The sequence below is a fragment of the Myotis brandtii genome, unplaced genomic scaffold (genome assembly GCF_000412655.1).
Source record: "Myotis brandtii unplaced genomic scaffold, ASM41265v1 scaffold32, whole genome shotgun sequence".
NCBI lineage: Eukaryota > Metazoa > Chordata > Mammalia > Chiroptera > Vespertilionidae > Myotis > Myotis brandtii.
The window spans coordinates 10,124,042-10,141,983 of NW_005362269.1; the positions used below are offsets into that span (position 1 = coordinate 10,124,042).

The 17,942-nt window shown below is 37.5% G+C and overlaps 1 pseudogene across 1 annotated transcript; it reads left to right on the plus strand.

Moving 5' to 3' along the window:
* The first annotated feature begins 1,520 nt into the window (after window positions 1-1,520).
* Window positions 1,521-3,336, plus strand: LOC102248644 (annotated as a pseudogene). The gene has a single exon (XR_001362939.1). The product of XR_001362939.1 is annotated as a cullin-1 pseudogene (transcript).
* The last annotated feature ends 14,606 nt before the right edge of the window (window positions 3,337-17,942 follow it).

Consider the following 17,942-nt stretch of genomic DNA (forward strand, 5'->3'; position numbering starts at 1 on the left):
CTTCCACTCGTCGCGTCTCAAGACATCTGAAAGGCCCATCATCATTATTAATTTAATCACAATCAATTTTTATTTTTGTTTAGCATAATCATTCTCAAATATGTTGAACAAGTATCTATTAAGCATCTGTGAAGTGACAGCCTCTATGTGAAAAGTTAAAAAGCAACACATATCAGTCTCAGAAGGTAAATCAGATCTGATTTTTAGACTAGCCAAAAGTCCAAATATTCATGTAAAATTTTCTTTTTTAGTTAGCTCAAAAATATTAAGACCTGCCTGAGGTGAGGGGCAGGGGTAGGCTAAAAAAACTCAATGTGTGGAAAAAGGGGACATATGTAATACTTTCAACAATAAATATACATAAATTATTCCCTTGTATTCCCTTGGAAATAAATAAGATGCCACTTAAATAAATACTGAAGTCACATAAAAGTCAGGTAATAGGAGGCACAGAGTTGTTCTTTATGGTTTTATTATAGCAAGAATATCAAACCATCACTTGCCAGAGTTGTCTAGAATTCACCAGAAAATGTTAATAAGAAATGGGATCAGTTTAGGAAAGAGAAATACCTGATATCCATAGCACAGCTCTCCCAGTCTCTCTGGCTAAGAACATAATAATTTAGCCCAGGATTTCCTCTATTGCTGAAAAAAAAAAAAAAAGCTTCACCAATCATCATGGGCTTAAGTGCAGTTCTAATTTTTCGACTTTAGAATTTATCTGCTGCTAAGAAAATACTTTGCCTTGTGTGTTTAAATCTTTTAACATTTTGCGATGTTATAGAGATTGCCAAATATATACTAATGCTGAACTTCAAAAGGAGAGGTATATTTAGCCATTTCTTAGGGGGGGATGATACACAGAAGATAATTATGTACCTGAGAGCAATAACAGGAGTAAAAAAAATGGCTAACCTATCATGTTATTTCTAACTAGAGGCCCGGTGCATGAATTCATACATCAGTAGGGTCCCTCGGCTGCGGGACAAATCTTCTTAAGGATGGAGAAGACTTGATGGATGAGAGTGTACGGAAGTTCTACACTCAGCAGTGGGAAGATTACCTGTTTTCCAGCAAAGTTCTGAATGGAATTTGTGCCTACCTCAATAGACATTGGGTTCGCCGTGAATGTGATGAAGGACGAAAAGGAATATATGAAATCTATTCTATTTTGTACAACAAATGTGTGAGTGCCTATTATGTGCTAGGCATAAATTTTATTTCAATGCTTTAGGAAGCATCAGATGTTTCCTGACAAAAAGATTTTTGTCTATTATGTTAGTGGATTCTTATAGTAAGGGGGGAATATAAAACTTATAAAAGCATGACTTCATTGTTATTGCTAGTTAAATATGTAAATGTTAAATACAAAATATTTTATTGTAATTAAGTCTTATTAAGTTAACTTAATAAGTTAACTTATTTCAGGGTATTGTACATCTCAGTATAAACACATACTCAGTGGGGTGGATATGCAGAGTTCACCTCGGTGCATAAAGATGGTGCCTTTTTCTTTAAGATTTGGGTCGCATGTATAATCTTGTATCTCGAATCCAGGACGGCCTAGGAGAACTGAAAAAACTTTTGGAGACACATATTCATAATCAGGGTCTTGCAGCAATTGGAAAGTGTGGAGAAGCTGCTTTAAATGATCCAAAAATGTACGTGCAGACAGTGTTGGATGTTCATAAAAAGTATAACGCCCTGGTCATGTCAGCATTCATAACGACGCGGGCTTCGTGGCCGCCCTGGACAAGGCTTGTGGGCGCTTCATAAACAACAACGCTGTCACCAAGATGGCTCAGGCGTCCAGTAAGTCCCCCGAGTTGCTGGCTCGATACTGTGACTCCTTGTTGAAGAAGAGTTCCAAGAACCCAGAAGAAGCAGAACTAGAAGATACACTCAATCAAGTGATGGTTGTCTTCAAGTACATAGAGGACAAGGATGTGTTCCAGAAGTTCTATGCGAAGATGCTGGCCAAAAGACTCGTGCACCAGAACAGTGCGAGTGATGATGCCAAAGCAAGCATGATCTCCAAATTAAAGCAAGCATGTGGGTATGAGTATACCTCTAAACTTCAGCGGATGTTTCAGGACGTTGGCGTGAGCAAAGATCTAAACGAACAGTTCAAAAAGCACCTGACAAATTCAGAGCCACTGGACTTGGACTTCAGTATCCAGGTGCCGAGCTCCGGCTCGTGGCCCTTCCAGCAGTCCTGCACGTTCGCCTTGCCGTCAGAGCTGGAACGTAGCTACCAGCGATTCACTGCTTTCTACGCTAGTCGTCATAGCGGCAGGAAGCTGACGTGGTTGTACCAACTCTCCAAAGGAGAGCTGGTCACAAACTGCTTCAAGAACAGATACACTTTGCAGGCATCTACATTCCAGATGGCAATCCTGCTTCAATACAACACAGAAGATGTTTACGTGGTGCAGCAGCTGACGGACAGCACTCAAATCAAAATGGACATTTTGGCACAAGTCCTACAGATTTTATTGAAGTCGAAGTTATTGGTCTTGGAAGATGAAAATGCAAATGTTGATGAGGTGGAATTGAAGCCAGATACCTTGATAAAATTATATCTTGGTTATAAAAATAAGAAATTAAGGGTTAACATCAATGTGCCAATGAAAACCGAACAGAAGCAGGAACAAGAAACTACACACAAAAATATTGAAGAGGACCGGAAACTGCTGATCCAGGCTGGGATTGTGAGGATCATGAAGATGCGGAAGGTCCTGAAGCACCAGCAGCTGCTTGGGGAGGTGCTCACTCAGCTGTCCTCACGGTTCAAGCCACGGGTCCCGGTCATCAAGAAATGCATTGATATTCTGATCGAGAAAGAATATTTGGAGCGAGTTGATGGTGAAAAGGACACCTACAGTTACTTGGCTTAACCCTTGTAGAGGGTCTGACTGTGCCACCGCGGCCAATGTTCCTGGTGGGCAGGATGACGACCAGTTCCTAGCAGCCGCCTGCACCACTGGCCTCCCTTTTTAAACTGAGACCAAGACTCCCATCAGCCGGTCTCAGATGTACATCAGAACTGCTCAGGATCGATACATTTCAAGTCTGTAAATATGGACACCGACGCCATTTAACCTAATTTAAGAACAGAGGGGAATGAACCGTCATGCTGAGGGCTGCATGCTACTGCATCTAGATCAATACATCGGCTACGTGCTAACAGCTGCCTCCGTCTCAGCAGCACTGAGTGTCGGCCACACTTTGAGAGAAGTCTGAATGGACCCGCGTGTAATCTGCTCTGAAAACCATTTGTATAGTGTGTTTCATTTTTTAATGTGTGAAATAAAGAAAATTAAAGGAAAAAAAAAACCAGCTCTCTGACATCCCCCGAGGGGTCCCGGATTGCAAGAGAGTGCAGGCCAGGCTGAGGGACCCCACAGGGGCACAATAGGGGCCGGGGAGAATGTGGGGGGTCGGCCAGCTGGGGAGGGACCGCGGGAGGGCTCCAGGGCGTGTCTGGCCCCTCTCGCTCAGTCCCAATCGGCTGGACCCCAGCAGCAAGCTAACCTACCAGTTGGAGCGTCTGCCCCCTGGTCTGCCCCCTGGTGGTCAGTGCATGTCATAGTGAGCGGTTGAGCGGCCTTAGCATATCATTAGCATATTATGCTTTGATTGGTTGAACGGCTGACGGCTGAAAGGTCGACTGGACACTTAGCATATTAGGCTTTTATTATATAGGATTTACTTCCATAATGGTACCTTAAGAAAGACTGTGGAGTGTTATTCTTTTAAATCTAATTTCTAATGTACAGTGATGCTATGCCTGACCAAACATTGTAAAAATGCTTTCAGGGGCTAGACAGGTAAAGTCAAAAAGTAAAATGGGCCCATTTGGAGAAAAATCACATGGCCATCTTGGTCTATATTTTTGTTACCTATTTTTGATAGAGCTATAGTGAGAATATAAATGTATATAAACCCTATATAATAAAAGGCTAATAATCAACTAAACAGGTGGAACGACTGGTCACTATGATGTGCACTGACCATCAGGGGGCAGACGCCCAATGCAGTAGCTGCCACAGGGGGAGTGCTGCTCAGCCAGAAGCCGGGCTGACAGCTGGCGAGCGCAGCAGTGATGAAGGGAGCCTCTCCCGCCTCTGCAGCAGCACTAAGGATGTTTAACTGGCAGCTTAGGCCCTGCTTTCTGTGGGGAGCAGGGCCTAAGTTGTCAGTCAGACATCCCCCAAGGGCTCCCACACTGCGAGAGGGCACAGGCCGGGGTGATGGACCGCCCCCCAAGAGCATGAATTTCATGCACCGGGCCTCTAGTATGATAATAAATGGCAAATACTGTTCAATATTGATGTCAGAGTCAAGAGGGGAGGGTTTTCACCCCAGCAAAGTGAAACCCATATCTCACCAAAAGTATCAGCTATTCCTCAGCCCTTATCTTATGACTGTCTTTGAGTATGTAGGTCCAAAGTCTCCTAACATTTTGATAATTTTTTTTACATATTTGAAAATGTTTCTAAAATACCATGCTAACAAACAAAATGCATCTGTGAACTATTTTTAGGTCATGAGCCTGGTCTAGGTTTTCTAGTGGTCAGGAATATAGAGTACCTATATGACAAAAAACATGTAGTTGTATGTGAATTAGTAAAGTTTGGGAAACACTCCCACCATGAGTCTATCTCAATGTCTATTTCATTCTTGAATTCCTCTAGGTTCTGTACTCAAGGGGGAAGGAGGGCAAGGAGTGAAGAAGGACAGGTAGACAAGGCTACAGGATGATGGCAGAATGGAAATACTGCAATTGACTCTGTATACATGAGAGGTGTTCACTGTTTTTGGACACTGTACAAGTCATTAAACACCTCTGTGTCAGTTTGTTCTTCTTTTGAATTGATATGAATTATACTAGGTAATATCTAAAATTTCTCCTATCCCTGACAATAGACATAGCAAAGAATTTCACAGCTTCTCAGTTGACACCTAAGAAAGTTGTTAGTCATATTGTATCAAGCCTATAATTTATCTTTGTGTCTTCTTATATAATCCTTTCACTATATAATTTTCATTTTTAACCATTACCTTTATTTTTATACTTCCATGCATTTTTTAAAAACCTTTCCTATGCTTCAGGAATTGGCAAATAGATTTTATCTCATGTGTCAGGTCTAACATTGGTGTAACTTCCTAGAGGACTGTGCTCAAAAGGATTGTGGGAATTCTAAATGTGGTACCCAATGTTTTGATTGATTATCAATGTATGCATGGGTGAGGGAGAATGATTCACAGTATATAACACAGAGGTGGGTTTAAAAGCATTGATTGTGAATCCTAAGATTTCAAAATTACCTGATACCTAGATTCAACAACCAAAATTTATGGCTATTTTCTCTATATACTTTAAGGGACTTTTAAAATAAAAACATTTTAGCCAAAAATATCAACCTCCCTTATATTTAAATGGGGAGGGGTAAAAAAAAAAGAGAGTAGGTACTTTTTCTCAAATTATAAGCTGTATTATAAAAAATATCATTATTTTGAGTTTTATTTCAAGGTCCTGAAAATATACAAACTACATGTTGAATTGAAATTAAGCAAAGTTAGTTGTATATATATCATTTGCATTCTCGGGTATTTTCTAACAAATCATAAATTGTTTTTTCTTATTCTCTTCACACGTTAGTTACAAAAAGTGGTATGAAACCCTGGCAGAGGTAGCTCAGTTGGTTAGAGTGTTGTCCTGATGAGCCAAAGTTGCAGGTACCATCTCCTGTCAGGGCACATATAAGATTTTTGTTGGTTCTTATTCACAGGTATATGAGATAAAGGATTCTAAGCTCAACATCACTGCAAAAGACTGAATGTTTTCAGAAATGTCAGAATTTAAAATAAAATATTAAAATACTTAAGGGAGGAAAAAGTCTTTATGCCCAGGAGTTTCAGCAGGGTCTTACAGGTAAATATCTATTAAAAAAGGAAAAAAAGAAAGAAAAGAAAGAAAGAAAGAAAGAAAGAAAGAAAGAAAGAAAGAAAGAAAGAAAAGAAACCAGTCAGATTGATGCTTCATTACAGTATTCTCTCCTCACCTAAATTAAAAAAAGAAAAGAGAGCAAGGAGAGAAAGAAGGAAGGGAGGGAGGGAGGGAGGAAAGAAAGAAGGGAGGGAGGGAGAAAGGGAGGGAGGGAGGAAGAAAGAGAAAGGAGGGAGGTAGGGAGGGAAGAAAAGAAGAAAGGAAACTCCTCCAAATGCCCTGATCCCTAGAAATAGGTTTTTGAAGAAAGTTGTTAAGTTTTTCTGTAAAAAAAATGTATTAATTTTATGATGAAATTTTATTGTTTCTCAAGTAGGGTTTTTAAGATTCTGATTTAAAGTGTCCAAATGTTGAATTTTTTTAATTCCTATGATTTTATTATTTGTAGTACCTAATACAAACTAGGATAAAAAAAGAGTTCTTATCTTTTCTTCAGTGAAGAGATAAGAGTAATTTGAAATTTATTCTATTAATTTTCAGTAAATACTGGTGTGTCAATCTAGGGCTTTAAGATTCCTGAAAAAATAATTGTTTTATAAAAACAAGTAACCTTCATAAAGAAAGAGTTTTCTAAATAGAGCTAAATACAGGTTACCACCAATTTAGTAATTTAAAAATTACTAAATTAGTAGAGAAAAAAATTAACATGGATGGGTACTAAACATATCAGGATGATCACTTCCTGATCGTCCTGATATGTTTAGTCTAACATTTATATGTTATATAAATGTCTAATCACTATATTGTAAACCTGAAACTAATACATGGAAGTATAATACGGTATGTCAACCATAATTGAAAAATAAAAAAATTAAATTTAAAAAATTAAAAGAAAATAAAAACAATAAGTTATCATGCAACCATCTTACCAGTCAAGTTCATACTTATTAATAAATGTATTTAAAAGAAAAGCAACAACCACACTTTAAAAATTCAGCTAGTCAACAAACTTTTCTCATAAAACTCACTCAGATGAACATTTCAAATCTCACCCAAATTTCTACCTGATATTAGAAACCTGTCTCTTTCCCCCCAAGAGCCAGAGCCACGCTTTTCCAATTACAGTGCTATGTTTGGAAATCCTTGAATCTCTAAATAAAAACTCTCTCTGGATTCCATGGGAAGGATTTCTGTGTGCGTTGTACAACTTTAACTCTGACACAATCTTTAGGCTAAAAGACCTGTCAACTCAGAGGGGAAATAGTCCATTTATTTTTCATGCCTGCTCAAAAAATAATAATAATCAGTCCAGCTTACACGGATGGGGGAGGCATGTTTTATTTCTCATTCTGAGTAATTCCCTATTGCAAACAATGCATCTTCTGTGAGAATCTTCTTGCTGAAATTCCAAAAATGTTTCCAAATCCCCAAATATTTCTAAATTATTGTATGACTTGAAAAATGCAAACAGTAAAACTTCTCTGTAATATCAAGTATCATTATATTAAATTAATGCAGGTTTTTTATCACCACAAAGTAATTAATACATTGATTATGGAGAAACACCAAGAAAGACACCATAGTACTATGAGATCAGTCTTAGCATTAAAGAAATTACGTGCCCTGAAGTGTGTCCTTAATTATTTAGAAGACCAAGTAATTATCTACATGGAATTTATCAATAATTAATATGCCTACCTTAATGCACTTTAACTAAACTCCCTTTTTATATAATGAATCATCCACACTCAACACCATTAAAGTTTAAAGTTTTAAGAAACTTAGATGTGATATCAACAGTGAGAGCTTCCAGGCTTAGATCTTCTTCCCAGGTCCTGTCATCTAGTCCTATGTCTCTGAATACCAATTATGTGATGCTGTTGACTCAAAAGTTTATTTCTCTAACTTGGTCCTCTCCACTGTTCTCTGTATCCATTCACTCAACTTCTAGTCTGAATCTTCCACTTGAGTATACATCTAATGAATATTTAAACTTAATACTTCCAAAAGTCAACTATTCCAACTTGTAAAATTCACTCCTCTACTAATTGTTTACATTGGGGTAAAAAAGAGCTACCATCTACTCTATGGCACAGATTTAAAAATCTATAAGTTGTCCCAGATTCCTTGCTTACCCTCATCCTCTCCACACAAGTCCTGTTTGTTCTGGCTGTAAAATATAATTCTCTCCATCCGCACTGCTACCACACTAGGCCAAGCCACTATCATTTCCTGCCCAGCAAACTGCAGTAGTCTGTGAAATACATCACAGTTTTATCCTTGCCCCTTCCCATTCCATTTTCCAAATAGCAGCCAGAGTAATCTTTTGAAACAATAAATCACTTCATGCCACTCTGCTGAATCTAGCCTCCTCTCATCCCAGTCTCATTTTCACATCCATGGACCTGTCAGAGATCTGTCACAGCTGACAGACAAAATCTTATTGCTAAATCTTAAAGTTTCAGTGACACATTAGGTTTATGAAAATAAAGGGCAAAACAAGATAAATAAAAATATTAAAGCATGTAGAATACATACATATAGGAATCAACTAGATCATATACCTTTGACATAGATTGCATTTATGTCACTTAATAATACAACAGTAATTGTAATGCACTTCTATATATGTACTTTTAAATAAGCTCAATTAACCAAGGGAATTCATCAACACTCATTCCAAACAACCATGTTTAATGATATCCTTAAGAATTAAAAGTCTGAATCTTGTCATTAATTTTTAAAGCAGTGTATATAACAAACTCTAGGCACTGATTAAGCTATCTAATTGTGTATGCATTCGTCTACCAAAAACTCGTTGTAATTCAGCAGCATCATTAACTCTAATGGTCACTGCTGAAAATGAGGATGTTGTTAATATCATGGCCATGAGCATTAGCACATTAAAGAAACTTTCCCACTCCATCCCCAGGTTTGCTTTTGTTTTGACAAAAACAAAAAGTATTTAACACGATCTGATAATGATGTATAGCAGCAGCACTTGAAAAAGCAAAGATAATCTCTTTATTCTCCAGTAGAAGAATATATGAATTAATTCCATACTGTAGGACATGAAGAAATGAGGACATAGCCTCATTCCATAATGAGGCTATGAAGAAATATTTTCAGTATATGAATATAAAGTTTTCCAAGTTGCATCATTAGGTAAAAAAGGAAATTAGGTGATAATTCTATCTTAAAAGATGAACAAAAATCATTCTATAATATGTGCACAAGCCATTTTTTAATAATATAAAAAGCATGAAAAAAATGCTCCCCCAAAATCTAAGTAACAAAATAAACTGATTAATGGAGTGGATCCCGAGACATGGAAGCATGGAACAGAGTGTGGAGTCTCAGAGGGAAGGTGGGGAAGGGTGGGTGGGTAGGAAGTAACCAACCAAAGACCTTGTATGCATACCCTATTTATGCATAACCCATGGACACAGATAATAGGCTGCTGAAGGCCTGGGGGCGGGGGGGTAGAGGAGTGGGAGGGGCGGGAGCAGGCTAGAGGGGGCCAATGGGGGAAAAAGGGGACATACATAATACTTACAACAATAAAGAATTATTAAAAAAAAAAAAAAAGTTTCCCAAACTGTGAACACCAGTTACCTGAGACTGGATGGCAAAGGCATAGATCAATTTTCCCTTGCATTTTACTTTTATAATTGCTATAAAATCTAAAAAGAAATATTATCTCTCAAAATCACTTGGAAATTCCAAAGTCCCAGAAAAAAAGACCTCCCCTGAAAGTAAAATATCTATATAACATTATTCACCAAATTAATAAAGTTAGTTCAAGGAATCATTGGTATGTTTTATAATTCTTGCAATAACGCTACAAGATAAGCACCATTATTTTCATTTTACAGGTGAGGAAATTAAAGTACAGAGAGGTTAGGTATTATTCCCAAAGCCACATAGTTACCAAGTAGCAGAAGCTAATTTAACTGCAAGTCTGGCTCTAAAGCTTAGACTTTGACTATAAAATATTACTTTTAATATTTATAGCCTGTTTAAAACATTTACAGAGCATTCCAACACTGAAAATATTACAAAAGACTAAATATTATATAGCAGACTCTCTACATTTAAGAGAAGGTGAAGGGATTAGCCAAAGAACATAAATGCATAACCCATAGGCACAGATAACAATGTTGTGATAGCCAGAAGGAAGGGGAGGTTGAGGGGACATCTGTAATAGTGTCAACAATAAAAATAGATTAAAAAAATACGGAAATATTATATCTTGAGAGAGATGACAGAGCCAATTGAAGAGTAACATAGTATTCAATAACCAAGGCATAATGGATGGAGCCACATCAATTTCATTAATTTCTGCTTATCTCCATGACTTTCATTCAGTGGGTGCTTAACAAGCATCTATAAAATGAATGGTCTTTTGTTATGTAATATAAATGTATTAAAAGGTCTCATGATAATCTAATGTGTTCTGCACAAAGCATATGCAGATACTGTGTCAATCCAATGTGGACCAAACACAAACCATGAAGCATTTCTCTTCACTTAGAGCAGCGAACGACACTTTCACAGGGGTCGCCTAAGACCATCGGAAAACACATATATAATTACATATTGTTTTTGTGATTAATCACTATGCTTTAATTATGTTCAATTTGTAACAATGAAAATACATCCTGCATATCAGATATTTACATTACAATTCATAACAGTAGCAAAATTACAGTTATGAAGTAGCAACAAAAATAATTTTATGGTTGGGGGTCACAACAACATGAGGAACTGTGTTAAATGTCGCAGCATTAGGAAGGTTGAGAACCACTGACTTAGAGCATTAATACTACTCCAAGCACACAACCTCATGCGACCTCTTTTGACATGAGAAAACACTTATGAGCTGGCGGACTGGGGAGTAAGCATTATCCATGGTCCTGAAACAAGAGACCTCTGGATAAAGCTCACTGGCATTTTTAGCTGTTTCTCATCTCAGATTCCCAGAAGCCATATGTCAATTGAACAGAACTAAGTTGCACATAGTTAAAATGCCCATTATTACCCAAAGCAATATACAGATTTAATACAATCCCCATCAAAATCCCAATGACATTTTAAAAAGAAACAGAACAAAAAAATCATCAGATTTGTAGGGAACCACACACACAAAAAAAGCCCAACTAGCCAAAGTAATCTTCAAGGGGGGGGAAACAAAGCCAGAGGTATCACACTACCTGACTTCAAATTATACCACAGAGCAATGATAACCAAAACAGCATAGTATTGGCAGAAAAACACACACAGAGACCAATGGAAAAGAATTGAGAACCTAGAAGTTTACCCACATACGTATAGGCAAATAATTTTGACAAAGGGGCCAAAAATATACAATGGAAAAAAGAAAGACTCTTCAATAAATGGTGCTAGGAGAATTGGAAAGCCATATTCGAAAGAATAAAACTAGATTACAGTTTGTCCCCTTATACAAAAATTAATTCAAAATGGATCAAAGACCTAAGTATAAGATCTGAAACAATAAATTACATAGAAAAAAACATACATACTAAACTTATGGATTTGGTCATAGAGAACATTTTATGAATTTGATCCCAAAGGCAAGGGAAGTAAAGGCAAAAATAAATGAATAGGATTTTATCAAACTAGAAAGCTTCTGCACAGCAAAAGAAACCACCAACAAAACAAAAGGGCAGCCAACCGAATGGGAGATGATATTTGTAAACAATAGCTCCAACAAGGGGTTAATATCTAAAGTATATAAAGAATTCATACAACTCAATACCAAACAAACAATCCAATTAAAAAATGGGCAGAGGAACTGAACAGATGCTTCTCCTAAGAGGACATAGAAGTGGCCAGATATATAAAAAGATGCTCAACTTCACTAGCTATTAGGAAAATGCAAATCAAAACTGTAATGAGATACCACCTCACACCTGTCAGAATGCCTACTATCAACAAGACAAGTAATAACAAGAGCTGAAGAGGTTGTGGAGGAACCCTCATTCACTGCTAGTGGGAATCTAAATTGATACAGCCACTATGAAAAACAGTATATAGCAGTAATGGCGAACCTTTTGAGCTCGGCGTGTCAGCATTTTGAAAAACCCTAACTTAACTCTGGTGCTGTGTCACATATAGAAATTTTTTGATATTTGCAACCATAGTAAAACAAAGACTTATATTTTTGATATTTATTTTATATATTTAAATGCCATTTAACAAAGAAAAATCAACCAAAAAAATGAGTTCGCGTGTCATCTCTGACACGCGTGTCATAGGTTCGCCATCACTCGTATAGAGGTTCCTCAAAAATTGAACTGTAAACTCTAAACCTGCATGGTTTTGCAAATCAACATCACAATAAATAAAATAAAATAAAATAAAATTAATAAAATAAATAAAATGCTTAGAAAAAAATTAAGAATAGAGTTACCATATGACCCAGCAATTCATCTTCTGGGTATCTTTCCGAATAATTTAAACATTTATTTGTGAAGACATATGCAACCCTGTGTTCATTCCCAGTGGCCAAGATGGAAACAACCAAAGTGCCCTTTGGTAGATGATTGTATAAAGAAAATGTGGTACGTATATACAATACTATTCAGCCATAAGAAAAAATGAAATACTGCCATTTGCAACTACCTGAATAGACCCTGAGGATTATCACGCTAAGTGAAATGAGTCAATCAGAAAAACCTAAGCACCATATGATTTCACCCAGATATAATACTGAAACTCATAGACACAGATAACAGTATGGTAGTTACCAGAGGGAAGGGGGTAGAAGTAGTAAAAGGTAAAGGGGGCCAAATATATGGCAATAGAAGAATATTTGACTTTGGATGGTGGGCACACAATGCAATACAGATCATGTATCATAGAAATGGACACTTGAAACCTATAAAATGTTATAAACCACCCTGGCCAGTTTAGCTCCGTGGTTAGAGCATAATCCCAAAGACCGAAGGATCATGGGTTCAATTCCCAGTACAGAACACTACCTGTGTTGTAGGTTCCCTAGCCCTGGTAGGGGCTCATGCGGAAGGCAACCAATGTGTCTCTCTCATGTTGATGTTTCTCTCTCTCTTTCCCTCCCCCTCCTCTCCCTTTTTCATTCTCTCAAGAAATCAATGAAAAATAAAAAAGAATGTTATAAACCAGTGTCACTACAATAAATTTAATTTAATAAATAAATTAAATAAATAACTAAATATAAGGTATTAGGCCTGGAAATACACTCAAGTGAAAAAGATAAATCCACATGCCTTCCAGAGGGTTTTTCATTCTACTTGAAGCAACTGTGCCTGTTTTCCAAACAGTAAGAATTGGTATGAGGAGCACGCTCACAGGTCAGGTCACTTTCCATACGGCCTCTTGAGGCTCTCATGCCAGAATCTATGTGGTTTATAGTTGCATGGTCCTAAGAAAATCATTTTAAAACATTTTGGATTCTCAAGCAAGTGGCTCTGCTGAGACTGCATCTAGTTGACTATCTAAAACAGGCACTCAGAAAACATAAAATCAGCAACAGCTTTTTTCAGCAGGCATAATCTTATGCCTCTCATTTGGTTATTTTATGTGTCAAAAAGTATGTTTGTATATACATATATTCAGATTTAACACAAGTCAAATGCCTCTTTCCTTATCTGCTATTAGGATAATCAAGACTTAAAGAACTTTAAACCTATTGTATTTAAAGATAGTTCCCCAACCTATGAATTATATAATACATAATTTGCTCATGTAAAATTGGGAGAGACTCAGTCATTTATTCACTCAATAACTTATTCAACTGAGTGTTTAAAAACTCATCATGTATCAAGCAATGTGCCAGGCACTCAATTTTTAAAATATTCCAATGCTAAGCAATTCTTTTATATACAATTATTCAAAGTATCCACTGAAGAAACTATAAAAATAATTTTGATAACTGCATAAAAGTCTTAAGAATCCATGTTTATAAAATATTTCAGTATCTTAGCCAATATCTATTAAATGCAAGTGCTAATGTTTCATCGGTTGAATGTACTGCTAAATGTTTTTACTTTTCAAAATCATATATAAATTCTGACAAATGTAAGAGGTCATTAGCTACAATGAAATCCTTAAGACATACTATGAAATCAGTATTCAATGGGATAGTAATTAACTTCAGAAACATACATTTCAGTTGACTACTCGTGAGCAAGACATAAATGTTACAAGACCACTGCTGCTAGAGAGATGTCTTGCTTTAGAAATAATGAGGAAAGGGATAACTGGGCTTTTTCTTTGCTTTTCTAAAAAAAAAAAGGCTAAAAGGATACTTTACTTACAATTTTACTGAAAAATAAAAGCAGGACTCTCAAATAATTAGATCCTCCTTGTCTTAGAAATTTTATGCCCATAAATTTCTCTTAAGCAATAATTAAGACCTTGCACAAAGAGTTACTCACAGAAATGTGCTTGAAACACTGTTTATAATAGCTAAGTAACTGGGGAATATATAGTGGAAAATATATTCAACTATAGTGCACATACCTGAGTCTCTTTATGTGCATTATGTTTAATATATAACATATAATATGTACAATAGTATATTATATTGTTTTCATTAATTGCAACTGAGTCTAATAATATATACCAAGATGCAATATATATATATGTGTGTATGTGTGTATATATATATATATCCTATATAATAAAAGCCTAATATGCAAATCGACTGGTAGAACAACCGGTTGCTATGACGTGCACTGACCACCAGGGGTCAGATGCTCAATGCAGGAGCTGCCCCCAGCCTGCAGGCCCAGGCCAGCCAAGGCGGGTGCCAGTGGGTGGGGGCTCCCCGATTGCCCCACTGGTTGCCCCACAGATTGGCCCTGATCACCGGCCAGGCCTAGGGACCCTACCTGTGCACAAATTTCGTGCACCGGGACTCTAGTATATATATGTATCTCTGAGATCATCGGTGGTAGATTTCTTTCATTTTTGCTTGTCTGAATGTTCAGAATTTTATAACTTTCTATAGCATGTCCTTACTGTTTTTATAATAAGAAAAATATTATTTGACTCAAATTTTTAAAAATTCAAAAACCTGATGCTGAGGTTTTGTAACTTTTAAGCATACCATATATACTTTATCAATTAGTCCCTCCCCAATTTGTGAGCCTTATGAAATATAAATTTTAAAGCTCTCCCTAGTACCTACAATAAATTCTGTACTATGGAATTCTTTCTATTTACTGGTTTAAATATGTAAGCTAATGTTACCAACCATTTAATGTTCATCTCCATTCAAGCAACACATAATGTCTTTTTTATAGTATTCAAAAGCTTAGCAAATAAATTCTAAAAACAAAACAGTAATCTGATTTTGTAATACAAAGCTAATTTTCCACTTTGATGTCAAAGGCTGGCAGACACTCTGCCTCACTGTACACTGTCAAGAAGCCACAGAGGAAGAAGCAAAATTACTGCTCTTTTCTATAAAATCACTGTAATATCAGAACCGAAAGGCCGTGCATCACTTCAAATCCTCTGTGCCTCACACCTTAGTCTAACCATGGATGCAGCCATGAACCCTCGCCTCCAGACTGGACTGGGACCCTCTCATTTCCTGCCCAGGCTTCTCTGATGCCTTAGGCTAGGATGCCTGCAGGAACATGCTCCTCACCAGCAGAATCAAAATCAGAATTGATAGGGAACTCAACCCCTCTTGACTACCATGTGGTAATCCAGACTGAGTTCATCACATGATAATCTCAAAACTATTATACTCACTGACTGCTAACTTGTCATTTGGCTTTTCCATCATCTGCTGAAAACTCCATGAAGAAAGGGCTCATGCCTGCTTTATTTACCACTATATATCCTGCCCCTAATGGATGCCTGGCATGCTATGCATGTAATAGATTGTGTTGGGGGTCTCCATACCATCCTCAGTTTCCATGATTTCACTAGAGGAAGTCAGAGAGTTTAGAAAAGTTGTTATATTCATGGCTATGGTTTATTACAGCAAAAGGATAGAGATTAATATCAGCAAAGGAAGGGCACATACAGCAGAGCCCAAAAGAGAGCAGGCACAACCTTCCAGTTGTCCCTTCTTAGTGGAGCCATACATACAGAACTTAATTCTCCTAGCAAGGATGTGTGACCACAGGCATTTAATATTGTCAATGAAGGAAGCTCACCTGAGCCTACTGCCCAGGGTTTTTATTGGGGGTCAATCACAAAGGCATGAAACACCCATGTAACTGACATTGGCTATTCAGTAAGTGTCCAGCCCCTTGAGTGGTCTAACTGAAACAGCATTGCTCAAGTCCTAACCCCATAAATCACACATTTAGCAGAAACCATCTGCTGTGACCCAAAGCCCAAGGTATACAAAGAGACTCTTATCAGGCAAGATATTTCAAGGGTTATCTCTCAGGAGCTTGTCAGGAGCTGGTCTTTTCTTTGAACCTGCAAGGTTTGAGCATCCCAAGTCTGGTGAGCTGACCCTTCACTGTGTGCAGATGTTTGCTGACTACTGAATGAATGAAATGTGACAAATGTTATGAAAGGAGAAGAGGAGAGTTCTTTAAGAGTAAATAGCAAGGGATTTCACTTTATTTTGGGATTAGGGAATGTCTCTCTCTAGATACAAATTTAAACTGTAGTCTGGGAGATAAATGGAAGTTACCCAATTTTAAAATGGGCAATATGAAGAGAAAATAAAAAGGGAGGTGACAGTGTCTGAGATAGCTTACAGAACAAAGTAAATCAGCAGGATGTGAAAAAACCTGGAGACCCATTTATCATTTTCAAATTACCGCCCATTCTCTGTAAAGAATACACATTGATGTTTATAGAGAAGAGAAATTCTCTGCATAAATTTATTTTAGATGCATCATTTAAATTCTATGCCAAGAACAAACAACCCCTTCCTCTGGCCTATATAGTTTAGACCACAATCTTTCCTTAGTCTTCCCTGGCAGTTCATAAATTTAAAAAATATGTACTGAGATTTACTATGTACATCATTCAGGGTGTTAATACAGCAGTAAACTTCAGTCCTTACCCTTAATAAGGCATTTTGTCTAAAATAAACCAGCACAGCCTGACCAGCATGGCTCAGCAGTTGAGCATAGACCTATGAACCTCGAGGTCATGGCTCGATTCCCAGTCAGGGCACATGCCCAGGTTGCAGGCTTGATCCCCAGTGTGGGGTGTGCAAGAGGCAGCTGATCAATGATTCTCTTTCATCACTGATGTTTCTGTCTCTCTGTCCCTCTCCCTTCCTCTCTGAAATTAATAAAAATATATTTTAAAATGATAATAGTAATAATAATAATAAAATGAATCAGCACAGTTTTACAAATTGTGAGGGTGTAAAGAAAAAAAAACTATAAATGGGGATAATAGGTACAACCAAATTTATATCATTTAGATTGGGGTGGCAAGGATGTCCTCTCTAAGAAACAAAATGGGAACTAAAAGGCACAAAGGAGTGAGCCAGATAAAGCAGTCCTGGAAAAGATCTCTGGCCCCTGGGAAGACCCAGAGTGGGAAATAAGCTGGTATGCCAGGAACAGAAAGGAGGCCACTATTTCTGGGGGATAGTGGTCCAGGATACAGAGGAAGTGGAAAGGAAGGGCCAAATGATGGAAGACCTTCTGGGCTATGACAAGAATGTGCCTTTAATTTTAAATGCAAGGCCACAGTAGAGGTCTAGAACTGTTCACAGCCTGTTTGGGAAGAGCTCTAATAGCTTTTGGCTGTGGCCAGCTGTGAGCCCCACTGCTGCCTTGCCTGGACATGGCTGTTTCAAATACTCCAACACATACGCATACCCTGACTTTGTGCTTTCAGAGAAAGAGCAGTTTAAACAATGCTATACAATCAGGACCAGTTTGGGGGAAGGGAGAGGTCCTGAGTTTACATGTCATTCTCTGAGGCAGAGCGCCTGGACCAATGTCAGATCTCCTACCCTTCTCATGGCACATTTCCCAACTACTAGCCATGA